Source organism: Athene cunicularia (assembly GCF_003259725.1).
Source record: "Athene cunicularia isolate RWA chromosome 11 unlocalized genomic scaffold, athCun1 chr11_part1, whole genome shotgun sequence".
NCBI classification, from domain to species: domain Eukaryota; kingdom Metazoa; phylum Chordata; class Aves; order Strigiformes; family Strigidae; genus Athene; species Athene cunicularia.
In genome coordinates this window covers 19,713,828-19,719,827 of record NW_020799113.1, presented here as the reverse complement: position 1 = coordinate 19,719,827, position 6,000 = coordinate 19,713,828, and the positions used below count along the sequence as shown (strand labels likewise).

At 52.8% G+C, this 6,000-nt stretch overlaps 1 protein-coding gene across 2 annotated transcripts in view; it reads right to left on the bottom strand.

The window, feature by feature from the left end:
* Positions 1-6,000, bottom strand: part of PLLP (plasmolipin) — a 38,547-nt gene that overhangs the window by 20,241 nt on the left and 12,306 nt on the right. The gene's annotated exons all lie outside the window — the stretch shown is intronic.

The window sequence follows — 6,000 nt, the reverse complement described above, 5'->3', positions numbered from 1 at the left end:
GCTCCCCGCCTGCTCCCCCCGACGGGCGCCGCTCTGCTCCCCCCGCTGCTCCCCCCGCTCCGCGCCCCGGCGGCCGGCTCCCGGCGGGCAAAGGGCTTCTCAAAGGCATAATAAGCCCGCCGCCATTGCCCCGGCCGGCTCACGGGCCCCGCGGGAGAGAAGCCACTGTTAAGGTTAAACTGTTAGAGCAGCGCAGCAGTATCATGCTGAGGTCGAGAAAGATGTTCTTTGTCAAAGCCGAAGGCCACCCGAGTCAGCAGGACAAGCTGATAGCCAAGGGCCATTTAGACCCCGAAGAGGGTGCAGCGCCAGCCTGGCAAGCAGGCCCGCGGTCTGTGGATTCGCCGCTGAACTACCCTCGGTCTAATACTAAAAATCACCCCTAGTGCTCAAAAAAGCCCTTGCCCAGGTGCAGACCCTACCCGTGAGCATACACAGCAGTAGAAGTATAGTCAGCGGTATTTTAATTGCATTGTAATTGTAAATTAACTGTTGTAATTTACATATTAAATGTAAAAAGGGCTTGTAGTGCTCAGACACAGGAGGCGGTTTAAGTTGTTTCCTCTGCTGTCTTAGTGAAGTCCTTAAACAGCTCATCCACTGCAATGTTCACAGGCTACCAGCCCAGGGCCCAAGCTGGAAGAGTTTCTTCTGATTCTCATGTCTTTCTCTTGGTGTTACAGAATCCCAGAATCATTCAGGTTGGAAAAGCCCCTCGGGATCATCGAGTCCAACCCTCAGCCCGACTCTACAAAGTTCTCCCCTACCCCACATCCCCCCACAGCTCATCCAAACGGCCCTTAAACACACCCAGGGATGGGGACTCCACCCCTCCCTGGGCAGCCTGTTCCACTCTCTGACCACTCTTGCTGGGAACAATTTTTTCCTACTGTCCCATCCATCCACACATCTGTGACATGGCAATAAAACTTGTTGTACCTTTGCCTTAAACAAACAAACAATCTCAAGGCATTGGAGAGAAGCTCAGGGCATGGGAGGTGCGCGCACCTCACCCAGCTGGACTCAAAACCAGTGGTCTCAAAACCACGGTAACAAGACATAGCAGCAATAATGAGGACAAGGAGTTGAGAGCCTCACAACTCTGGATATTCTCAAAAGACACAGAAATAGTAGCTTTACATTTGCTTACATTTATTGCATTCTCTAAGGAATATTAAACAAATAACCAAAGAGAGGATGAACTTGGAGAACAACAATCTCTGCAAGCTTTGTGTATAGATACAGTGCAAAAAATCCCGCTGATGTGGCTTGATTTGTGGGAAACCACCAAGCACCTAGACTTGCACAACCCTAAAATAAATAAGCAATGTCTCAGTGTCTCTCCTGAGTGTGTGATTATTGACCTACTGCAGACCAGGCGATGAATCCGCTTCTCAGACACCACCACCACGGCTATGCCCAAGGGAAACAGCAAGCGGCTAAATCAGGAGGTTGAGCTCACCTGCCACTGATAAAGAGAAATGATTACTGGTTTTGAGACTTATTTACTTACTTACAGAAAACTGCTTAACAACTTATTTACTTACTTATAGCAAGTTATGGTATTACTTATAGTATTTTTAAATACTGCTAAGAATCCTACTTGCCCAGACTATTCTGTGGAATTTTACCAAGGACTGCTATGTTCATAAAACAAAGCAGTTCACTGTGAAAATCTACCAAGAACTATAATGTTCAGCAAAATATTATGGTTTTGTCCTTGGGGAACAGGTGTGCTCTAACTAGTTGGAGTCTTGGTAATGAGTAAAGATAGGGATGGTAGAAGTTCTATTGGTTCTCTAAGATAGATAAGATAGAAGGAGTAAACTGGCTGAAAAATGCTCTTGTTATTCAAGAAACTGGCCAAAGGAATCTGAGCGAGCTCCAGGGAAAAACAAGGTGAGAAAGACTACGAGCCTTCCTCCCAGAAGTCCCCAGAGATGCCCCCCAGGAGGCAAAAGGCCAGTGCAAAGAACAACTGCTGACACCAGCCTCTAGAACTAACCCAGCCTCACTCATGCATATGGATATGTGTGTTATGTAACCCAATGAATACTGATATCCACACTCTGTGAGCTTCTGGTAAAATGTGCGATGGGTGTGCAAGCCTTGTGGGGAGATCCCCTTTCACCCCAGTGCCGGAGTAAACTTACCTGCTGTGTAACTCTATTCAAGTTGTAGAGTCTTTTTTCCACGAATCACCATGTCCGCTTCCACCTCAACAGAAACAGAAACAACCCGGGGAAGTCCTATTGGGGTGGGAAAGGGCCCTGGCCCTTGGCCCTGGCTGGTGACAAGAGTTGGAGGCCAGAGGGGAACTGGCACGGGCCAGGGCCCAGACCACACAATGGTGGGAAGTGTGAGTCAGCATCCCAGGCGGGGCCGCCATCGCGGTGCCTCAGGAAGCGTGAGGAGAGGAAACACTGGAACCATTCACACTGGATACCTGCTTATTTATATATTTAAAAAGGGACCAGAAATAGCCATCACTGTCCCTCAGAGAGTGTGATGGAAGATATCTCTTCACTAGGAGGGCCAGTTGCAAAGAAGTCAACGCTTGAATTTGTCTACAAAAAAACCTCTCAGCACCTCTTTGGCAGCTCCTCCTGCTTTTCAGGAGTATATTTAATATTGCTTTTATACAAAATGTGGTATTACATATTCTGGAGAAGTGAGGCCTGCTAGGGGACTGAAGAACATGCCATGACATCTGGTGCACGGGACCGGAGCGTGCCGGGACAGGAGGGTGTTGCAAGGTTGCACGTCCCACCGAGAGCAGCTGCAGCTGAAACCCCCTCAGCCACTGCTGAGCCCTAGAGGGTGACCCAAGGCCCGGGTCTGACCGCTGAGCATGTGCTCCCCAGGGCTTGATTTAAGCCTTCCTCAGAAATAGCTTTTTCTTTAAATACTTCAGCTGGCAATTAGAAGGAAGATCTGTACTGCGCCTGCCTGCAGCCTCCTACCCTGCCTGCCCATAGGTATGGCTCGGAGGAGCTGTTCGTGGCTGTCTTTGCATGAGCTGTCACTACAAAAGCAAGCAGAGCAGCCAGATGAGGGAGAAGTGAATGGGGATGGAAAGGGGGAAAAAACCACAAAACATCACATCCAGACCGACATAAACAGCCATCAGTGAAAGCTATTTTTTGAACATTTTGCTCAGCCCATTGTCTTGTGGTGAAAGTCTGGACGGCCTCAGGGCAGAGATGTTTATCTGCTTTCACATGCTGCACCTCAAAGAGCAGGAAATGACACAGCAGCGCTGAAATCATGTCCTCCACGTTTCCCCTGTGTGTGGGTCCAGCTCCCGCATGGGATCCACAGGAGCCTGGCACCTCCATGGAGAAGGTCCCTCTCCTCCCCGTGGGAGAAGCTCAGCCTCTGGAGGTGTCCAGGCCCCACAGGGAGCCCCGATCCATCCCCACCAACTCCAGGTTACCAGCACCCAGCTGGGAGATCTCCTCGTGGTACAGAACCACCTGAGCAGGGCATCGGGCTTTGCTAATTAACTCCAGGGCAGAAGCAGCAATTTTTAGCGTGGATGCTTCAGCCAAGGAAGTAATAACCACCGCACGATGGCATTGTCTGCTGCAGCATGGCACAGAGCCCCATCCACCTCAGGAAACTCCACAGGAGCCTTCCCCGGGAGCAGCCCTGGTGTGGGGCCCTTGGGGCAAGCGGGACCCTTTCAAAGGGCAGGAAAAGCCTTGTGGCTCCTGTCACCTTTGGGCTGGCTAGGGGCCTTGGTGGCAGGCCAGGAGCTGGGGGCGCTTGGGGTGGGTTTGCTCTTTATCAGCCATCCGGTGCGTGTCCGGGGAAGCGGCGCATTCCTTGCCGAGGGGGGTCCTTCCTCTCAGCGGATGCCTGTCGGTGGGGGCCGGCTGCACCACTGCCCTGCGCCCCTCCCAGACAGAGCCTTGGCTCAAGCACTTACCAGTGCTCCCCCATCCCCTCAGTCACAGCTCTGGGGGTCCTCGGGGGTGGGGGGGTGGGGGGGGGTCCTGCTGCCACACTACTGGCCCAAAGAGGTAGAACCTGCAGTGCTCTGGTGGTGGGGCTGGATGTGAGAGACACCCCCAGGGAGGTCCCTGGACTGTGGTCTGGCTCAGGGAGAAGGGGCACCAGCCCATCAGGTCCTGCAGCAGGCAGTTTGTTTCAGCTGGGCACATAGCTGTGATCAGGACCGTCTTCCATCCCAAGACCTGGTCTGAGATCGGGTCTGTCCTGGGGGGTATTTGTTCACCAGACAGCATCCTGAATCCCAGACACGCCTCATTTCTGCTTTCTTCAGTTCTACCCATGCCTCATCAAGTTGATCCAAGGAATCATGGCCCGGCGCAGGGATCTCCCTTATCCTTACCTCCAGAAACCCTTTTTTTTAACTATCCCAAGCCAACACTGAAATGCTAATGGCCAGCACCTGTAGCCTGCTGCTCTTTTAGGGGGTGAGACAGCTGCAGTGACCCTGAAAAATACACCCCACAGCCAGTACAGCTAATTGGGAGTCCAAGGAGCTCTTGCACCAGATACTGGGGCAGGTGTGATACTCCTAGAAAAAAAGTTTGGGTAAGGCAAAAGCATGTTTCCCTGGGATCAAGCTGCTGAAGGAGTGAGTCACTAGTGGAGTTATAGCTGAAATCCAGAGGGATTGTGGAGGCTCTGGGCAAAAGCAGAGGAGAAGGAGATACCCTGTTCCTGCAACATGGGGTACAGAAAAGCCGGGGTGGCAGAGGGAAGGGCTCTGGTGACTCCCTGGTCCCTCAGCTGAGCCAGCAAAGCTTGAAAAGGGTTAAGAGCTTGAGCAAAGAAATGTGTGTCTGGGTTTGTTTCCCTGCTCAGCCCTTGTTTATTGTGCTAGTTCAGGTAAAGGCTTGTTGTTGTTGGAAGCCTTGCAGGTTCCTGAGGCTGTTTGCTGCTGCTCATGTGTCCCTGGGCAGTCAGGGAGTTTGGCCCGTGCCCGTGGCCAAGGGTTGCCATAATAAGCTGCTCGTATGACAGCTCTGGTCTGGAGGGTTGTGATGTCCCATTTCTCTAGGACACTGGCTGGGATTTGAAAGTTTGTGGGATGGGAGGGCTCAGCTCAGACCAAGTGGTGCCATTGGCCCCAGCACAGCCATGTCCAACAGGTCTCATGGAACTCTTGCCCTCTGGGGCTGGCCCGCAGGTGCCACCAGCTCTGAAGGATCAGCCCCACCGGCGCCACTGGAGAGGGGTTTTCTGGATCTCTCCTTCAAGCACCATCACGGCTTAACGATAAGCTCATGTTAAACTCATCCCACAGAAAGTGTTGGAAGGCACACATCCTTCTCCTGCCCTGAGGAGACAGGAAGAGGTGAGCCTTTCTGAGAAGGCAATAAACAGACCTGCTTCTGGTAAGCTTCTTTCTTGGTGACTAGCAGGATTCATGTGCAAACATGTTGGATGGAGAAATGAGAAGTGGGGGTGTGGAGAGGTGATGATTGTGCTGGTCCATGCATGCTGTGGGATAGGGCTGAAGGGCTGAGCCTGCAGCACGTGGAATCTCCTGAGTACCTGAGCACAGGGCTGTGGCTAGGACCTGGCCATTCCCACCAGAGGAAGGACTCCCCCAAGACAGGGGGGTTGCTGGCACACGAACTTTCTGCTCTTGCAGCTTCAGGAGAGAGGGATGGGGCAGCAAATAGGGCTGCTGTGAAGAGGCACATGCCTTATCCTGCCCTGCAGCCAGGGCAGCAGGCACTAGACTGTCCCTGGTCTCTGGCAGAGGTGAAATGGCACTTTGAGCTCCCCACCTTCTGCCTGTTCCCACAGTGGCCCTGGTAGGACCCTTTTCCAGGAAGCAAAGGAGGGGAGACACCCCTTAACCACCCTGGGGTGAGGCAGAGCACAGCCACTCTACACCAAGGGAAAGCCTGGCACCAGCTCCTGTGGCAACTGTGGTCCCCCGCAGTGCACTGAGGTTTCTGTCATGCCCATCCTGACCAGCCCTGCTGCCGCTCTCCCCTCTCTTCCCTGTAGTGCAGT